We start from the raw sequence: 20,901 nt of genomic DNA, 5'->3' as shown, positions 1-20,901 counted from the left end.
TACCACAAAAAAAAAAAAAAAAAAAAAAAAGGACTTACCCTCTCGACTCACCATACAAAGCGGGTTGAAACGGAGGTCTCCTGCTTCTCCTCAAGACTTTCTTAAATCAACGGCCACCCGTACCAAAACAGCTCCCCAAAACAGCCTTCTGATTAAGGCCACAGGGACATCCTGGCAGCCTGTGGCAGAAGTAACTAAGACAGCCGGTGCTCTCCTACAGGGTCATCACTCACCTCAGTAAACTCTGCTGAGATACACGCAGATACCACACGGCTAAGTACTGTGGAAACACTACCCGAGGCCCCCAGCACATGGTTCCACCACCCACTACTCTGGATCTACGATCCAGAAGGATGGCCCCTGACAAAACTTAAGTGGGTAATTGTAACACTAGGCACACGATTTTAATGACTTTTTAAAATATGCTGGGTTCCCCAGCTCCCTGCCTTCGCTCTCCACATAACCCTGAACCTGAGACCCTGGCCAATTTGACATTCACGTGAGAGTTCACGGAACCTCCAGAGCACCCAGTAGTGACAGCAGACCCCTGCCGAATGCCTTTCACACTGCAGAATTAACAGGATCAACCTTCACTGGTAACTGCTACACATCAGCCTATGTGGGCCTCTTCCCAAGGAACAAGATCTCAAGTCTCCGCCTTACAGTTTTCCATTGTAAAAATAATATGCGTGCATATAAAAATTTTGGTAAATACGGAAAAGGAGAAAGTAAGGCAAGGAACAATGCTCCTAGCCCACCACTGCAAAATAACCATTGTTTTTGTGTACATTTTGGTGTACTCGTTTTATCCACAGGGGTAGGCATTAATTATGCAAGCCACTGGGAGGCCACTGGTGAATTAAATATAGAAGTCAAAATAAAAATGAGTTACAGAGCCTCCCTGGTGGCGCAGTGGTTAAGAATCCTCCTGCCAATGCAGGGGACACGGGTTCGATCCCTGGTCCGGGAAGATCCCACATGCCGCGGAGCAACTAAGCCCGTGTGCCACAACTACTGAGCCTGCGCTCTAGAGCCCGCGAGCCACAAGTACTGAGCCCACGTGCCACAACTACTGAAGCCCGTGTGCCTAGACCCCGTGCTCTGCAACGAGAAGCCACCGCAATGAGAAGCCCGCGTGCCGCAACGAAGAGCAGCCCGCGCTCGCTGCAACTGGAGAAAGCCCGTGCGCAGCAACGAAGACCCAACGCAGCCAAAAATAAATAAATAAATTTATTTAAAAGAAATTAATTACAATAGTTCCTTTCTGAAAAGAAAGTTTTTCATTATTACATAAGTAATATATGCTCGTTGAAGAAAAAAAGTCTAAAATACAGGTAACCAAAAAGCCAGGGGGAAAAACATCATGCATGAGCTCATTTCCTACAGATAACTGTTGTTTATATTTGGTGCACTGCATTCTTTTTTTTATGTACATATAAATGCCTTCCTTTTGAAACAGGAATTAAAGCCATTAGCCCATTTAAAAATGCCTTCCAGGGCTTCCCTGGTGGCGCAGTGGTTGAGAATCCGCCTGCCGATGCAGGGGACACGGGTTTGTGCCCCGGTCCGGGAGGATCCCACATGCCGCGGAGCGGCTGGGCCCGTGAGCCATGGCCGCTGAGCCTGTGCGTCTGGAGCCTGCGCTCCGCAACGGGAGAGGCCACAACAGTGAGAGGCCCGCGTACCACCAAAAAAAAAAAAAATAAATAAATGCCTTCCATTCAAAAAATGAGGTGATACATGTTTTCTGTAACCTGCTAGTTTTACTCCATGTACATCCAACATCTTCATTTCAAATGGCTGCGGTGTGTTGCATTATATGGCAACACCATAAATTATTTAACCTGTACCTTATTTGGTTGTCTCTGGGGATATTTTATTGAATTATTAGGTAATTTTTGTGTAGTCTAATAACCAGCTAAGGAGTTTTTTTTCCTCTCCTTTCGAAGAAGTTAAATTTTTTGACTCAACAACTACCATGAGACAAAGTTAATCTCAAACCACTTAACCACTCTCATTAAAAAAAATTTTTTTTTAATTAATTAATTTACTTTTGGCTGCGTTGGGTCTTCGTTGCTGCACACGGGCTTTCTCTAGTTGCGGCGAGCGGGGGCTACTCTTCGTTGCAGAGCACGGGCTCCTCACTGCGGTGGCTTCTCTTGTTGCGGGGCACGGGGTCTAGGCACACGGGCTTCAGTAGTTGTGGCACGTGGGTTCAGTGCGGTGGCTTCTCTTGTTGCGGAGCACGGGGTCTAGGCACACGGGCTTCAGTAGTTGTGGCACGTGGGTTCAGTAATTGTGGCACGCGGGCTCAGTGGTTGCGGCTCGCGGGCTCTAGAGCGCAGGCTCAGTAGTTGTGGCGCACGGGCTTAGTTGCTCCGCGGCAGGTGGGATCTTCCCGGACCAGGGCTCGAACCCGTGTCCCCTGCACTGGCAGGCAGACTCTTAAAACCACTGCGCCACCAGGGAAGTCCCACCACTCTCATTTTTAATGACACATCTGTGGACTAGATATGACTGATTTTAGAAACAAAATTACTTTTGCCAGGGCGAAATACCCAAGAAGACTATTTTGTCATTTCTCTTTGTACAGAAATGAAAATAGCCTTTTGCCTGCTACCATGAAGAACCAAATCAAGCAGCCATTTGGATTTCCTCTACTGGATGTATAGTTATTGAGAGTTCAGGGGTTTTAAAGACAGTATTTTCTATTCAGAGACTGATCCAGGGGGTTAGAAGTCAGTCGTCTCTGCTCTCTGAATCACTAAGACAAACCTGTCTTCTCTGTGTGCAACCACCACGGGGAGCGGGTCTCACATACTCTGTGCGTGGACACAGATGTAGAATGTGACAGTACACGCGGCCTCATGTCTGAGAAGTCAGTTTTTTCCAACATAACGAGGTCTGAAGACTCAGTGACAGCCTTGGAATACTCACCTGCCACCTTCACCCTCTGCCTCCCATGACAAGGCAAACGAGTCTGCGCCAGACTGCCCTCACTTGAAGGAATGTTGAATACTCTGCAAACGTGTGATAAAGAACAGCTATAAAAGCTAAGGACGCCACCACCCCAGTTCTCAGCGCTGAGCTCTGAGGGCCTCAGAGCCGGGCCAAGGCAGGACGTGGCCTCTCTGGGGACAACTGTGCGATCCTGGTGCGACACTTCCTAGGCAGCACTGGCAAAACATGTCCTCAGAGAACCCTTTCTTCACTCTGATCACAGGAAGCTCTGACTGTCCTAAACGCTATACAAAGGGCAACAGACACACTCTCCGCAGTTTGTTTTCAAACCCAGACAACTCCTTCAAACAAAAGTACAAAGGAAAAATACACAAAAGGGCAAAGACAACTAAATTAAGATGCATCTTTATTATGTGCAAAATGGGGGGCTGCGGGGGGAGGAGAGGGGCTCTTAGGAGTAAGTACCTGGACTGGGGAGGGTCAGAGCTGCCAGCTGCCCGGTTCGAGATCATTAATTACATGGGCAAGGGCAGAGCACCCGTGGCCTTGGGCGGTGCAACGGAATAATTCACTAGGTATTTGCGTTAAGTGCCTACTAGGTGCCCCGTTGGTTGTTTGCTGCGGATACAAAACTACGGGATAAACAGGTCCCTATCCTCCGGCTCTAAGTGAGACCCACTACCACAATATATTTAGGTCCCCCTGTCCCCAGCTTCCAGGTGGCAGGTGGAACTCCCGGTGCAGGCACGAGGGATGGCATCCTGCAGGCGGAAGGGACAGAGCTGGGAAGATGGGGTGGCATCACACTGCCCCTGTCCCCACGCTTCTTCTGAAATGGGGAAGAGCCCCCCCCCGAAATGGGGACTGTCACAGCAGTCTGCGGCACAGAGGGGTCACGGGCCAACATCAAGGGGCTCCCCATTTTCACAGCTGCCCAAACTTGCCCCCAGGTGGCTGCTGAGAAGTCACACGGGGAGCAGACAGTCTATTTAATGACACTGTGATAGAGCAAAAGCAGGAGATACAACACCATATGACTTCTATCACAATATCTCATCCGCTCCTCATCTGAAATGGGCACGGTCTTTTTTTTTTTTTAATTTTTGAGAGCTTTATTGAGGTATATTTGATATAAAAGAACTGCACATATTTACTGCGTACAATTTGATGAGTTTGGACATAATGCAAACACCTATGATGCTATTACCACGATCAAGGTAGCAGACACGTCCAACACCTCCCAAAGTTTCCTTGTGTTCCTTTCTGTGTGTGTGTGTATGTTAAGAACATTTAACATGAAATCCACCTTCTTAACAAATTTTGAAGTTTGCAGTACTGTATTGTTAACTATACCGTATTTGTTGTACAGCAAATCTCTAGAATTTGTTCATGTAGCATAACTAAACCTCTATACCCACTGGACAACTGTCTTAACTACTGAGTTCGGAAAAGTAATTGCAAAATTCTCCTGGGTAATTATTAGTCTTCTCTCAGTGACGGAGGAAATCCAGAGCAAAGTTAGGGCTGGAGGGAGCTTTGACAGGTCATTTAACTCCTGACTTCAGACAGAATATTGAAAACACTGCAAACAAATATAAACCCATTTTTAGATGACTTCAGGAAAAACGTTTATATTTTCCAGTACCCAAGTTCCCCATTTTGTAATACTCTTCTTTGTACCTCATCTAGTGCTCCTCCAACTTCATCCGAATCTCTTGGGGGGCTAGCTAAAACACAGATTGCTGGGTCCCACCTGCACAGTCTCTGAATCAACAGGTCTTGGGTGGTGCCTGGGAATGTGCATTTCTCACAAGCTCCCAGGTGGTACTGGTGCTGAGGGTACTAGGACCACACATGGAGGACCACGGCTCTAACCTAACCCTTACTGGACTGAACCCTTACATCCTCAACAGAACTGGACACTAGTTGGCCATCGTCCCCTGGTCCAGAGGCACACAGATACTGGAATAACAATCCAAGAGTCCTCTGGTCATTTTTTTCCTTTCAGCCTAAATAATAGAAGTTCCCTAACTTCTTATTATAGGCATCATTTTTCAACCCTTTAATCATTTTTGAGGTTTTCTGTTGGGATCTCTCCAAGTCCCTTTCAGTTGTGGGGCCGTGACCTAGACCCGGAACCTCAGTCAGAGATGGGATGGGGTTGAGTATCAAGGGAAAATGACTCACAGATTCATAGCACACCCGCCTCTTATTAATCTCCAATGCCCGAGCTTGCCTCCTTAGCTCCCTCTAATTCCTGTCCTTCTGACACCGTCTTGGGCTGCAGCAATGCTGAACTGACCTTCGAAACGCCTTTCTTCAGAGAAGCTCAAGGCACTTCTCTAACTGATACAACTGTTGACCCGACAGCCCCAACCAGATTGGGGCTTAAGTAACTTGTTCAACCGTGTATCAGTTTAAGGGGGAGAGAAAATCGGGAACCCAAACTCAGGTTTCTATCCAGACATCACTCTGTGGAGAAAGATGCTCCTTACTTTTATTGCTTTTAGGCGGTATCAAGTTTCCTCCTTTATAGACTAATAAACAGCCCTTTCCAGGTGCAGGTGAAACTCCTGATCTCCTTCCCTGTGTGGGGAATCGATCTGGGGCTGTGGATCAGGCCCTGGGGGGCATCCCCCTCTTACCTCCATCACTTCCCCAGCTGCTGGAAGACACAGGGAAGCAGGGCTCCGTGGCACTGCCGGCTGCCCGAATCCTACAAGGCGGAGGCCCAGATGGACTGAAAGCAGCCCACGGGTGACCCCCGACCCTCCCCATTTGTCTTCCTTTCCTCCCTTCTATTCCTTGCTCTGCAGGTTTACTCAGTGTGCAAGCCTCGGCCCAGGCTCTGTCCCGCCTAATTTGAGCATGTGGGCTCTTTGAGAGTAGGAACTATGCTTTCTTTGTGCATTGTATGGCTCTGGGGGTGCTTAATACATGCTAAATAGTAACAGCCGTCCCAGCATTTCCAGAAGCAATCGGCATCCCTGCCGAGGGCCAGATCCTATTACCATACACTTGTGCGCAAGACAGGCAGTGCTGAAGACACCTCTCTGATCACCGCTCCTTTCATCTGGAGCTCAATGTATCAAATCCTATTCCTGCAAGAGTTCCTTCTGAAAGAGAACATTCTAGAAGTGTGATCACTGGGCACATGCATTAGGCTCCCAACCCAAAGGCAACCTGTTAACGTAAGTCTAGCCACACAGTTACCTATTAAAAACCGCATGTGGATGAAGGGGAGCCAGAGAAAAGGTTCCTCTCCACTTCCCTGAAAACCCCTCAAAGCTTCAGAGCAGACGACTCTTCTCTAGGAATGAAGTCTCGGTAAAAGAAATCTGCTGCGATCAGGAGTTACTCTGTCAGAGCCTCTGGGGCTATAACTATTTCAAGATGGGAGAGGACTAGGACAGGAGGCCAGGCTGCCAGGGAGAGCAGCTTAAACAGGGCTGGAGGTCACACCTGCACGAGGTTAAGTGCAGGAGGGCCATGGGAGGCTCAGGTGTGCCCGGCACATGGCTGAAACCACGGGTCCCGGGCTCCTTCCACAGGCCACAAAGCTGCCCATGTTTCTCAGCATCTGGACCCCCTGCTGGTGACTCTAGGTTGAGCTCACTGTGACTGGGTCACAGCCAAAGTCACAAGGAGTCAACAGAGCCTCTTCTCAGGAGGGCGCCGAGACCACTGTCCCTTTACCAGCCACCCAGGGTGAGCCGCAGGAGGAGAATCACGGCCCCGGCAAACAGGAGAAATTCCCACCCTGACACTGACATCACCCCCTGGCCTAGATCACTCTCTCAAAGCGCATAAATCACAAAAACAAACACTCGGAAAGCGTCTACAAGCATTTTAGTAACTCCTCCTAAAAGAACATACACTTCCTTGTAGTAAAAACACCTTTGGAAACTTCTTTCTGTTAAATTAAAAACATGGATAAATCTTAAACGGCTTTTCTTTTTTTCAGGACTAGACTACAATTGAGCGGATGAATAATAGCTTGAAAAGGATCTAATACTCAACCACAGTATACCTCTAAAAACACTCCACTGAGACTCTGATGGTGCCTTATTAACAGTCAAAAGTAAGAACAGTTACTCTCTTTGGATTAAAGTATATATTCTGAAGAATATCCTGGAACAAAGTCCCTTTAACTGCTGAAGATGACATTACAGACTTTTCTGTTATAATTACAATGAATCCGGCTGGCAAATTTCTCTTCTACTCAATAAAAAGACTTAAGCTTAAAAAAAAAAAAGTTTATTTCTAAAAATAGCCCAAGAACTCAGTTCTATTTTCCCATCTTACATTCTTTTCCTACTAAATGTACCACTGAAACATTTCCTTTCATTGTTGGCACCTTGGGTTGTTCGGATTTAAAATCAGACAATACATACTAACAAAGAAGTCTTTAAATGAAGCTTTCCAAATGGAAAATGGCATCTGAGGGCAAGCCTTCCTCCGGGCCCACAGATGATGGAGCCCTAACGCCTGGGAGCAGCTACTACCCCCTGTCAGAACTGTTTCATTAAAATCAACATTCCCAGGGGGGAGATAATTTACATGTTAACTGATAAAGAAATTCCTGCCAGGTTCTGTGCCATAAGCAAGCTGTTTGGCATGAAGTCAGAGACTTCTGAATTAAAACACACTTCGAACTAAGCAAGGTGATTCAGACTTAATTGAAAATATTCTACATTAAAATCTTCAGTTTTCTTCAGTCCAAATTTAAGCTGGCGACTTGTTACATTAAGAGCAGTTAAGATTAGGGAATTCTTCCAGAAGATAATTTCAATTACTTTCCAAAAGCTTCCTCCTAAATTCATTTTATTTTTTAAGGGCTTCTCTTTAGGAGTATATGGATTTAAGCACCAAATCCTCCTTTAACAAAAACTGTCCATCTACACATTTTACAAAATTACATTTGACACTCCCATTATTTCTGCACATAAACTTGTAGCTCACAGTAAGTGTAACAGGAATCCACTTTCAACATTTTTTTTCCCTCTAAGAGTTAGGTTACCATTGAAAATAAAGCTCAATGACACACCATCCCATTAATCAAATATTTGAGCAGATAAAGTATAAAACAATCCACAGATTCCTTTTGCAAAGATAAAAATAGTAAGAATCACATACTTTCTCTTGGGAAAATCGAGCAAGGCAGGTTTCTTGCATTAGGATACATTTAAGGAAAGCCCGTCCGCCACCATTCTTAGAAGCCTCTGAAGTGCCCACCCCAGAGTTCCCAGTTTTCCCAAGAGATAAAAAATTACTATGATAGCAACATTAGGAAGATTTAAGGAGAAAAGAACAAAGAGAAATCTGAAAGATTCACCCAGTACTCACAAGTACTTTCAAAGGAAATCGGGGCTGCAATTCTTCAAAGACTGCTCTCTGGGGATCACCAACACAACCTGAGTCTAAAATAGACGCCTCTCACATGGGGCGGAGAAGTCACAGCTCAGCTCGCTAACTTCTACTTGGGTAAACAGTTTTACAACTCATAGAACAAACCCCGGCTAAAATTAACTGCACCGGCGCAGCGGGCAGGAACTCGCTGATCTGCATCATGTGTGCGGGGATTTATTCACTGGGACAACATGGGTGTCCTCTTAATGGGCGATCTGGCCAAGGGGCGTGCCCTGGGGAACAATACGGAGCATCATGATTATGCTAATTATTGAATTCAGTCCCATGGTGCGATCTCCTTTTACGCTGTTTTCCTGTTTTTGCAAGTAGTGACAGAGGGAGAGAGAGTTAAGCTCTTTTTCACAGCAGGCGTTCGCTTGATTTTTAAGCACTTTCAAATCAGACAAAACTTTGGCAACAAGGTGGCAGTGCTGTATGCTCTTCACAAGCAAAAACCAAGTAAAGGGATATTCTGTCAGATTATTTACACAGCATGATTCGACGTGGTACTACGTGAAATTAAACAGGCATCAAAGACACATACCGGTAAGTCTACCAACCAAGAGCGGTAAATGAAAGCTCTTTTTTGATATATAATGAACGAATTTCGTTTGCTTTCTGGCTTTGTCTTCTGCACCTCCCAAGGAGTCGCTATGAGGATACAGGTTCACTAATAAATTACAACTGAGAACAAATATCTCAAATATTTGCAAAAGGCATCGTCCTTAGCAAGAAGCATGCTGAAGTGTATTTAACTGCCTGGCTGTCTGGAACTGGTAAATTGTCCTTTATAGGTGACAGACCACCTATAAGTCATGTTGAAGCTCAAGTTGACAGTTAAAGACCCCAAGTACATAGCTGATATTCAAAAGAAAACTAGAAGTAACACGGAACTTTCTTTGAAAAATACAAACTGCCTTAACAAGTACAACTTGGATCAAAGACACAGAACTGCTTATCTCCTCAAGATGGTTCAGACTAGTTGGTGTAGATATTTAAGTTCTTATGACATATTTGGCCCTTACCGGACACTTTATGAGAGCTATCCAGGCACACTACGAACATCGATCAAATCTCCAAACATCCCTGGGAGACGTCATTTTCCCATTCTGTTTTTTAAACAGATGGGTAAACAGGGAAATTCGATGCCTTGTCCAACGCTTCTCACTGAATCAACACGGGATTATTCGAACCCTGCTCCTAACCTCTCTATGACATGTTTTCCATGTTAACTATTCAGCTACGATCCTACAAATCTTTTCAGAGCTGTTTGTTTTCCCAATTTTAAAATGTCATATGTCAGTTTAGACTTCAACAGATTTATTCTGCTCCGCTCCCAAATCCCAGGTCTGGGCTCTGAGGCTCACACCCCAGCTGGTACAGGCAGGTGACACGGACCCATAAGACCTGGCTGTGTCCTTATGAGGCACTGGCCACCTGTGGCACGCCACCCAAAGTGGCGAACGGGTTGGTTTTCACTGGCATGAGCTGGCAGCCACCAGCACAATCCCCCTCCCGGTTGTTTACAAAAACTGCTGGCTGCCAGTCTGAGCTTCCACCCCCAGGCCCAGCCTTCAGGCGGCTACAGCCAGCACGCGCTCACCCCCCGCGAGATGGGAGCTGCCCTGCACTCACCATGCCCACTCTGCAGTCCCTGGAGCGGCCCCCCCGCTCTAGAGCGCCAAAAGGAAAGAACGTATCGAAGATGGCCGACCTCGGATTCACATGATCAGTTCTCAGTGATCCACAGCAGACGTAGTCTGGAATTCTTAATGCCAAAGGAGGACATCAAGAGGCTATTTTTGACACAATTATCCTTATCCTATTATGTCATAGTTCAGTCAAAGAGCTTCTAAGCCAAAACATTATTTCTAGCCTAAACTGAAAAAAAGAAAAAAGCCAATACACCATAAATACTTATGCATAGGATCTGGCATCGGAGAGGGCCAAGATGATGGACCCACATCCCTTACACTGAAGGCAGGGGACACCAAGCAGTTTTCCAGTTCTTCCCGTGTCAGATATGCTCAGTATGACTCCACTGTTGCTTTCAACAGAGGCCACACCTGTTCCAAAATGCAAGAACTAAAACATTCCAAAGAAAATAGTGTATCCTCCAATGTACGAGCCACCCTGCTGTTTCCTTTTCATTAGTGAAAAGAATGTGAGAGTCATCTGTACTCTTGTTCCAGGCATACCTGTGACAGCAGAGAAAAATCTCTGTGCCTCATTTTAAGGCAAGGTAAAGCCTCCCGTTGGCTGTCATGAGCTGTGGGTGGCGGGGATGAGGCAGAGGCAGAGCTATGCGCGTGGGGGCCGGTGCCTAGGGGCTCTTCAGTCCGACAGACCCATGAAATCCAGACAAAGACAACTGTTCTGACGAACTCACGTTGCTGGACTGGTCTGGGTAACGACCCTCCGGAGCAGCTACCTCTATAATTTAAAATTTTCTAGTCACATTAAGAAAGTAAAAATAAACAGGTGTAATTAATTTTAATAACATTTTTACTTAACGCAATACATCCAAGATGCTGTCATTTCAACATGTAATGAATATAAAGATCGCCAGTGAGAGGGCGGGAGAAATGGAAAGCTGAGGAGCTCAGACAAACAGGAAGAAAATGACTCAGAAAAGAGAAAGGGCTAAAGGAGGACAAACAGACCAAAAGGAGGAGAGATGAAAAGAAGAAAAGCACTTCTCCCTGGTTATGGAATCGAGTTATAGAATCATGTAACAAATACTGTTCCCGGAATACTGGAATGTTGCCGTTCCGCGACGTGCTGCTGAGGATACAGAAAGGAAAGACAAGGTCTCTATGTCCAGGAGCTCACGGCTGAGTGAGAGGGACGGAACCCCCCAGCCCCAACCTGGCAAATACACGGTTCTGGTAAATAGGGCCATGCAGTTATGTGCTGTGGGCCATGGCAGCACAAGGGAGGGGGGCAGCTTCATTTTTAAATGAAGGTTATTTCCAATGAAATTTTTTTATTGAAGTATAGTTGACTTTCAATTTTGTGTTAGTTTCAAGTGTACCGCAAAGTGATTCAGTTATATACATATAGATATTTCTTTTGCAGATTCTTTTCCCATATAGGTTTTTACAAAATATTGAGTAGAGTTCCCTGTGCTCTATAGTAGGTCCTTGTTGTTTATCTACTTTATATATTGTAGTGTGTGCATGTTATTCTCAAATTCCTAATTTATCCACCCCCACTGAAATTTTAAATATATGTCCTAGAATATTTCAGGATTCTGAATTTTATTTTGGAATCTAGAAGACTCATAGATAGATGATTCCAAAATATTTAAAAATGACATCTGGAACCAGCAGTAAAGTTTCCCCTCTGAGTTATTTATCATCTTCAAATTACACCTGGTTATTTGGCCTAACTAGTGAAGGTACAGGGCAGGAAAAAAGTAGGAAGGGGAAAAAATTCACATCTCACCACAGTCCCCAGTTTTTCAGAGGATGTGGCATAAAGTACTCAAAGGCTTCGTGCTGAAAAAAACAACCCCAGCCCACCGGGGAGAAAGTCTTCTTTGGACCATAGCTGGGGAGTCAGTAAGACCTGGTTCAAAAGGCAGCCTCACCCACCAGCTGCATGACCCCAGGCAGCTCAGCGGGGCCTGTGAGTCTGCTTCCTCGCCACCCAAAAAACAGGGGCGATGGTGCGACAGCAAGGGGCAGCATGAGGACGCCGGGCCGGCCAGGCACCCGGTCAGGCACGGCCACGCACGCGCTCTCCATAAACCACTGCGCCTTTAGGGTCGCACCCTTTCCACCTTCAGTGCAGTCCTCGCTGAAGGTCGGTTTGGGATGTCACTGAGTGAGGATGAAAGCCTCCCTACTTTCATACTTCAAAGCTTCAAAGAAGAAAAAGTGGAAAGGGGCTTCAAACAATTGTTAAGTATTTCAGGGAAGCCAGGGTCTGCCAACTGTCTCTGAAAACCCTGTGGCCTGGACAGGCTGCTCAGTTCTCCTCTATTAGAGCAGCTCAGGCTGCAAGCCTGAGGCTGGATCAGAATTTAGGGCCACTGACCAACAGCATGCACAGATTTCATATCTGGTAGGTGGTGCAGTAATAGCCCCCTATCTGTTCCTGCTTCCCTGTATCCACACCCTGGGGGAGCCCCTGCCCACACTGACCCTGGGCTTGGCCTGCAGACATCACGTAAAGACTTAAGCGCGGGCCCAGGGGAGCCTGCCGCCTCCCGCTGCACTTCGGAGCCCTGAGACCACCACCTGGAGACTCCGAGCTAGCCTTCTGAGGATGAGACCACGTGGAGCACAGACTGGCCCTCCGCCACTGAAGCCCCACCCCGGGCAGCCCGACGATGGCCCGACGGGCCAGGAGGCCATCCCAGGCCATGCGGCCCCAGCCAAGCCACCAGCTAACTGCAAAGAACAGCTGGGCTAGCTCCAACCAGAAGAGCCACCAGGGTGACCTGTGAGACAGAAGGTTTCCTTTTCCCAGCTGCTAGAATTAGGTGGCTTGTTATATAGCAAAAGCTCACAAATATACAATCTTCAAAAGGTCTGTAACAGTCCATCCCTTTACTTCCAAACGAAATCCTTTAAGACTAATCTACATCTATCTTACTCTTAAAAATTCACAATTCTAGCTTAAAAAAAATCCACAATTCTGATTACTACATTTACTTTGTCATCTCCACTATCACGTTAATCAAACTAAAATGAAATAGTGATACGGTCTGATGATAAAATTGCTAAAATGTAAGTGCTCTATTTATTTCATCCTATAATTGGAAACAAATGTAAGTGGCCTTCGATGCTACAACTCTCTGTGCTAAAGTAATGACTTCTCCATCCTAGCCTTCAGAGTGATTACATGGGCAGAGCTCATATCCTTTCAGTCTGTCTTAATACTTCAGAAATGGATTAAGAGTACCACTTACACACACATGAGCAGAGAAATCTGACTTAAAAGAATAAACCACTTGGGCTTCTCTGGTGGTGCAGTGGTTGAGAGTCCACCTGCCGATGCAGGGGACGCGGGTTTGTGCCCCGGTCCGGGAAGATCCCACATGCCGCGGAGTGGCTGGGCCCGTGAGCCATGGCCGCTGAGCCTGCGCGTCCGGAGCCTGTGCTCCGCAACAGGAGAGGCCACAACAGTGAGAGGCCTGCGTACCACAAAAAAAAAAAAAAAAAAAGAATAAACCACTTTTCTTCAGCATTTTTTGCAAGCTAAAAATATATATACACATAGTAGCAAGTTCAAGACAGTTCTTTTTTAAGCCTTTGATAAACAGCTAATTCTGCATAATTTATAACATAATTATATCAGGACTATGAAAATAAAGGCAGCATTATTACTGCTGTTGTTTGAATACTTATTTTAACAGAGTTAATTTTTTAGGTATCTTAGAAGTCTCTGGGGAAAATTTATCCTCACCATACATTCCTAACGGTCATCCATTTAACAAACACTTGTTAAACAACTGCTTCCTGCCACTAAGAAACTCCCAAGCATTTGCAAGATTTGAACAAACGGCAGGCTGCCCAAGACTACAGCAGAAAATGGTGTTAGTGACAGTTCTACCTTCAAGAGGCTTATAATCTGATAGAAGACATGACAGCATATATATAAACTTTCTACCATATAAGAGGGTAATCATCAGTAAGCATCCCGAAGGGTCAAAATCCTTTCCAATAGGAATCTAAGAAAAGAAGAAGAGGCTTCTAGTTGGGTTAGTCAAGAAAGGTATCTTGGAGAAAGTGGCATGTGAATTGAGCCTCTGCCTGCTGATAAGCTTTCAACAGTAAAAGGAGTGGAAAGCACATTATACAGAACCAACAACATGAGCAAAGACGGAGAAAAAGGAAGGCTGTGATGCATGTCTGTAGAATGTATGTCTGGGAGATGGATTTCAGCTCTTCAATTAATAGCTGTTTAGACCACTAATAAAGTTCCTTAATTTCTCCAAGTTTATGCTGTAAAGTGTCCAATGATTGTATGGAGTCCAGAGCAAGACAGCCCGGGTTCCTTCTAGTTTCATTACTTAATAGTTGTTGACCCTGGGCAATTAGTCTCTCTGTGTCTCAGTTTCATCATCTTTAAAATGGGCATAACAATATATGAATTTCATAGGGTGATTATGAAGATTAAAAGAGTTTATATTTGTAAAGCATGCAGAACAGTGCCTGGTGCTTAATATATAAATATTTTGTTAAATAAACAAACTCATGTTTATGCATACATAGCAAGATAGATAGATAGCTGGACCAATAGACAGATGTGTAGCAATACAGAAATACAGATATAGCTACATCACCAAGGACAGAACGTATATGTATAAGGTGCTAGATATATTTAATTTTTTCCTTCGTCTGAAGTTCTCAGGGCACTGTACTAGAACACAAGGGTCAGCCATGTTTTCCCATGCCTCAACATTAGCCTCCACTCAGAAGATCAGAGACTGTCCCTCCCCTTCTCTCTTGGGGCAACCGTTGTGCACGTGAGATTCTAGGTTTAAACTGCTAGACAGACACAGCACGGCTGCCAGGTTCAAACAAAGCTGTACTAATGTCTCATGTAATAAATGTACTTTCATTGGAAAAATAAGCATAGGCTCATTAAGTACAATCGGAACCTCTATAATTTATTAGTATTCAAGCTAATCTAAAACAAGAAACCTTAAATGTACTGTAATTTGAGATTTCAGGGGGAAAAAAGTAGACTTAAAGCCACATAATTCAAAAGGTAGGTTAATGAAATCTTACTAATTCTAGTCTAATTTGGCTTCAAGTAGTTATATATCCAAACTGAAAACACTCTTAAATGCAGTTTTATTACTTGAACCTATTAACAAATATTAAACTGAGTTCCCTCTGTTTTTAAGATGAAAATACAGATTATACTAAAAAAATATATACTGCTAAAAGTATTTGAAAATATTCTGCTGTGTTGAAATAAGTAAAAATTTCCTGCAATCTTACACTATTTGTTTCGAAACCTCTTTTTCATAGGTAATGCAGCAGTAAAAAATTTCACCCACCACAGATCAAACTGTACTGTCAATTCCGCACTGGTGAACAGAATGTGAATTAACAAGTTATGCTGAACTGCTAATCGTAAATGCCCACTTCTCAGCTGACTCCATCCAATTAGAGGAAAACTATTAAGAATCAGGCAACAAGCTATTAACCTCCAAAACCTTCTGGCACATTTGCACTCAGTATTCATTTCTGTTATTTCAGCCACGCTGTTTCACAAGCAATTAAGCCAACTTCAACAGCTCCTACAATCTCTTTCAGGGTAAGGACTAAAAGAGGGCTGTAGGTGAACTCTTTAATAGAGCCGTGCTGCTGGGTTCATTCGAATCCCAGCTTCACTACCTACTAGCTTAGCAACCACAGGCAAGCTAACAGACTGTTGTAAAAATGAGTCAATGGACATACAACACTCAGAACAGTACTTGGCATGGATTTTTTTAAAAATATATTTATTTTACCTATGTAAAATAATGATGAAGGGGAATTCCTGTTTGAACCACCTGTACATAGCAGAGAATCTACTTTGGGGCTCTGGGTTTTTACAGGAAACTTGCAGGGTAAAACTGAAAGGACCCTCATAATAGCAGCCCAAGGCTGCCAGTTTTACTAATAATAATTTCAAGTAAGTTCTCATGGCTCCTGTGTTGCATTCTCAAGTTGCCGAGCATTCGTAAGATGCCTAAGTGTGTGGGAAAACACGACACTTGGTACCAGTTTACCAAAACAGTTGGGAAATCAAGGATATGCTTTCTAACTTTTAACAGTTTTGTTGTAAATGGATGCGGTCTGTTCTCAACCAGACACACTGAGAAGTGGTCACTTCGGGGGTAAGCAGTTCAAAATCAACCTCAAATTAGAAGAGCTGAAATATTCATAGGAGATTCTAACTTCACTTGGCTACAAGAATCCAGTAGGTGGCTGGTTTCAATAGGGGGACAGAGCCTAGTCTCTTGAGATAAATGTACATGATTCTAGCTCTTAAGTACTGTATATTTCATTTTAAAAAGTGCTCCAATGAGGGCTCATTTTTCAGAATATCAGCAATAAACAAAAAAACAGAAGGATTAACAACTCAGCTCTTAAAACTGTAATAGCCCAGAAATTATAATAATCCAAGAGGCCATTCTCAGAAACACAGAGACCAGTTCCTTTACACAGACCCTGGTTCACAAAAAGAAGCGTGGACAAACGGTACCGGGGTACTGGGGTTGATTGTAGACTGTGAAACAGGAGACAATTAGCCATTTTAGACCTTAGTGCTCACATTGTAAGACTCGGTTTCTTCTTTTTTCTTGACATTCTCTTCCTGTCTCTCTAATTGCCAGGAAAGGGTGCATTTCCCAGTTCTTTGAGTCGGATCTGTTTTTAAAAAAATGTTCCTAAAAAATAACTAAAAATTATTCTTTTTAGTTTCACTAATTAAGATCCTTTCATGTCAGCAACATTGAAAGGAGGAGTTCTTGATAAATCCAGATTTCTTTAAGGCTTAACATGCGGAAAACAGCCAATATTTTATAATAACCATAAATGAAGCATAACCTTTAAAAATTGTGAATCACTACACGGTAGACCTGTAACTTATAAAACATTGTACAACTATACTTCAATTTTAAAAAGTAAAAAAAAAAACCCCTCTTTTTAAATAAGATGATGGACACGTAAAAGAGTAGCATATTAATAAATTCCAACTAACACTTTGATTTTGAATAAGAAAATTCTTGTTATTATTCAACTCTTAAGATATGATATTGGATTATAGGATAATAAACAGCCGTTAGACAAAGGGTATTCTAGTTGTTCATACACAGCCTATCAGAAAAACATGCAAATCATGATGTCAGACTAGTACTTACTGTGCTTTGTGTAAAAGTGTTAAATAAGCCATATCTTCTCCTAAGAGTGTAGTGGTAGGCCAGTGTACAGGAAAAATAATTAAGAGAAAACCCCGAACAATATCCAAAAGAATCTCTCTGAGATCATTCACTAAAGTAATCTCTTTCAAAATTTAATACTGGACCCTGAAGAAAAGGAGGACTCAATCACATTTAAGTTACGATTCTTTAGAATGTGTTGGACAATTCTGAGACACACTGAGAAAAAAAGTATTAACAACAGCCAAGAGAAGACGGCAGCTAAAACTTAAGGGTCAGAGATGAGATCAAAATTAGAAACATATAATGCCTGGAGAACCATCCATATAAGGGTATCTTTAAATCAGTAACTAAGTTAGGATAATCCACTGGGCAAAATAAACAGCTGCCATCATCGGAGTGGCTGATTCTTCATCTCTCATTCAGAAACCTCTGTACCATCTTAGGAGCCAAATATGACATGACTTTACGCTCAACAATGTTTGGAGCTATTGTCAAAGCTGGTCTCGACTTTCCTAGTCCCAGGTGAGAAACTCATATACTTCGATCTTTGCTTTTTATAAAGGTACAAAAAAGCAACAGTAGAGGATGAACTTCTGCCGAGCCTTCCTCACCACATCTGGTACAGCATATTTACTTACACTCTCCAACCCCATAGACTTTCTGATTCCCCAGAGGAGGCTGCTTTCCCCTCTCATTTACTTATTCATCAGACTTTCAGGGAACTTGTTAAGCTGGTGCCAAGCATGAGAAAGGTGAAATAAACAAGGATCTTACCTTCTAGGAGTTCAGTGTGGTATGGAAGACAGACAGAAATAATTGTAGTACAGTGTAAGGCCTATAACAGAAGTTTGCACAAAAGGAGGGTTGCAACTGTCTTTGGGACTTGGGGAGGGTCCGCGACGGAAATGACCAGGCAGAGAAAGAGCGAAAGGCATTTGAGGCAGAGCAATCAGTCCAGGCAAAAGCTCAGAGCATGTTCTGAGAATAGCAAAAACTATGTGCCCGGAGTGTAAGTGACAGGATGTGAATGGGGGAAGAGGCAAAAGATTAGGCTGAAAAAGTCGACTGCTGAGGTCCCTATGTGCCATGCTAACTCGGTGGTCCACTGTCTTGTAGCCCTGAGGCTCTCAACTCTGGCTGCACATTAAAATCTCCTGGGAAGCTTTAAAACAAAATATTGATGTCTGTTGTTTGTTAGTATCAATTAATTGGTCCAGGATGGGGACTAGGCATTGGTGTTTTTTAACAGTCTTCCCGTGTGACTCTGTTATGTGGCTGGGGTGAGAACAGCCACTACAGGCAACAGGGAATCAACACAACTGTATGCACAGGATGGGGGTGTAAGAACACTAAAAAATAATAATAATAACTGGGCAACAGTGTGAAGAGTAGATCAGAGGCACAGAGACCAGGGGAGGAATGTCAATGGACAGGTTACCGAATACAGTCGAGAGGTAAGAGTCTAAGCCAGTAGTTAGTAGTAGTAACCTTTCCTGGGTCACTGGCCTGTGTGAAAGTCAATGATAAAGGTTAGATGCCTTCTCCTCAAGAAAAAGGCACCTATGTCAAAAAATAAACACATAATTTCAGGGGATTATGAACCTCTTTGAGCAGTGGACTCACGTGAAGAAACCCTGACCTAAAAGCAGTGAATAGAAAGAGGAGAGAGAGATTTTTGAGGTGGAATCAATAGCATTGATGACTCCCAGGTGAGGGGAAGGAAGAGGGATTCAGGCTGACACCACCACTTCTAGCTTTAGAATTGTTAGCGATAAACATGTATTGTGCACTTACGTAAGTGTCAGGAACGACACTAAGCACTTAACGTGTACTCCTCTCAGGGAATCTTCCCAATTCTAGAAGACAGATTGCAATCAGGTTCATCACCGAAGAAACTGAGATTTAGAGACATTAAGGCGCTTGTCCAAGGTCATGTGGCATTAAGTGGTGGAGCAGGAATTCAATCCTCCAGAGCCTGCGGTGCCCCCGGCACCTCTGGAGGGTGGAGAGGAGACAGGACAGAGCAGAAGTAGATTTAGGATGAGAGGAGGAAGGGGGAGGGGAGGGAACACACAAATTAGTTTTGGACATGCTGTGTTCCAGACAGTACAAGACATATCAGTGGCACTATCTGCTATATCAGGAAAAAAATAGAAAGGAGCTCAAGAGGGGACAGCAGAAGACATAGCAGTAGAATGTTTAGGGAGTCCTCTCCATGAGCCGGGCACCATGCTAAGTGCTTCTCTCGGGGTATAAGTGCTATCGTTACCTTCCCTCTACAAGGAAACAGACTTGGGAGATCAGGTCCCAGAGCCAGCAAGTGGTGGAGCCCATCTCCTTAAGCCCTAACCTAAACCTCTCTGGCGCCATAAAAAGAAATGGAACCCATGGTCGGAAGTGGCAGCAGCCCGCAAGCTGTTCTAAGACCACTAGTGTGAGATACAGGGTTTTTTGTTTTTTTAAAGCTTTATAATTTAAAAAAAAAGAAAAAGACAGTATTTATCCATTTCCACAACCTAAAGGATTTTTATATTGTTTCAATTACTGAGGGGCGCTAAGAGATATCTGTGTCTCACCCAAGTGAAATATCAGAGCTACATCTTCACAGGGCAGTATGCAGACTTGGGTGCAGGCCTGTGCAGATAACAAGCAAGACACAAATTCCAGACAGTGTTATTATCATCTGAGTCAGGATTCAGAACAATTAGCCTAATGAAGATAGTGTCCTATGTTTCCGGAGGCCACAATGAAGCCAGGAAGTGGTGAAATTTCCTTTTTTACAGCATGAAAAGAAAGTGGCTTTTCTCCTCTCTAAAGAAACAAAAATAAAGTCTTAAACCACACACTACAGGCCTAGACTAGTTACTTCAGGTTTAACAGTGGAATAACTTATGCGCTGCAAGTTTCAGATAAAAACCTGTTATAGGGCTTCCCTGGTGGCGCAGTGGTTGAGAATCCGCCTGCCGATGCGGGGGACACGGGTTCGTGCCCCGGTCCGGGAAGATCCCACACGCCACGGAGCGGCTGGGCCCGTGAGCCATGGCCGCTGAGCCTGCGCGTCCGGAGCCTGTGCTCCGCAACGGGAGAGGCCACAACAGCGAGAGGCCCGCGTACCGCAAAACAAACAAACAAACAAACAAAAAAACCTGTTATATTTCAGCACCTTTGAAACACCTGTACTGGCAATCATGTAGCCTTCGAGTTAAAACCATCTCCTCTATAAAAGTACTTTAAAAGAGCCTACAATATTTTCCTAGAATTTTCTCCTGTTTTGGAATTCAGGCACCTGAGAGAAGAAATATGACAATCCAATTAAAAGGGTTTTGAAGTCCTATGGTACAACCTTTCACTTAGAGCAGGAATTCCATCTACAGCCCCTGTCCTGGTCCCCCATCATAGGCTTGAAGTCATTACTCTCCAGGGCACCCATCCCATCACTGGAGAACTCTCACCAGAGCTCAGAGCAGGTCACAGTCCTTTGCCTTGTGATGTCCACTCCTTCAGATATTCACTGAGCACTTGTGGACCCACACGCACAAGCTCTCCACACCACCTCCCGCTCCTGCCAGTCCCTAACGCACGTCGCTCTTCAACACGCTCTCCTGCTCCGACAAGCCAACTCCTCCTCTGGTGGTTCCTCC

The 20,901-nt window shown here is 44.3% G+C and overlaps 1 protein-coding gene across 11 annotated transcripts in view; it reads right to left on the bottom strand.

Moving 5' to 3' along the window:
- The window catches only part of SLC20A2 (solute carrier family 20 member 2), a 107,395-nt gene that overhangs the window by 66,341 nt on the left and 20,153 nt on the right, over positions 1-20,901 (bottom strand). For 2 of the 11 annotated variants that reach the window (XM_028481024.2, XM_028481023.2), the window contains exon 1: positions 8,308-8,462. The exons of 2 other annotated variants lie outside the window; for them this stretch is intronic. The gene's annotated coding sequence lies outside the window, so the exon portion shown is untranslated. Of the gene's footprint in view, positions 1-2,937; positions 3,021-8,307; positions 8,466-19,054; positions 19,168-20,712; positions 20,825-20,901 lie in introns of those variants that run through there. 7 more of the 11 variants (XM_028481020.2, XM_055080933.1, XM_028481019.2 and 4 more) reach the window with 6 other exon arrangements.

The sequence above is a fragment of the Physeter macrocephalus genome, chromosome 20 (assembly GCF_002837175.3).
Source record: "Physeter macrocephalus isolate SW-GA chromosome 20, ASM283717v5, whole genome shotgun sequence".
Taxonomy (NCBI): domain Eukaryota; kingdom Metazoa; phylum Chordata; class Mammalia; order Artiodactyla; family Physeteridae; genus Physeter; species Physeter macrocephalus.
The sequence above is the reverse complement of the archived record's forward strand: the minus strand, read 5'-3'. Positions and strand labels throughout refer to the sequence as shown.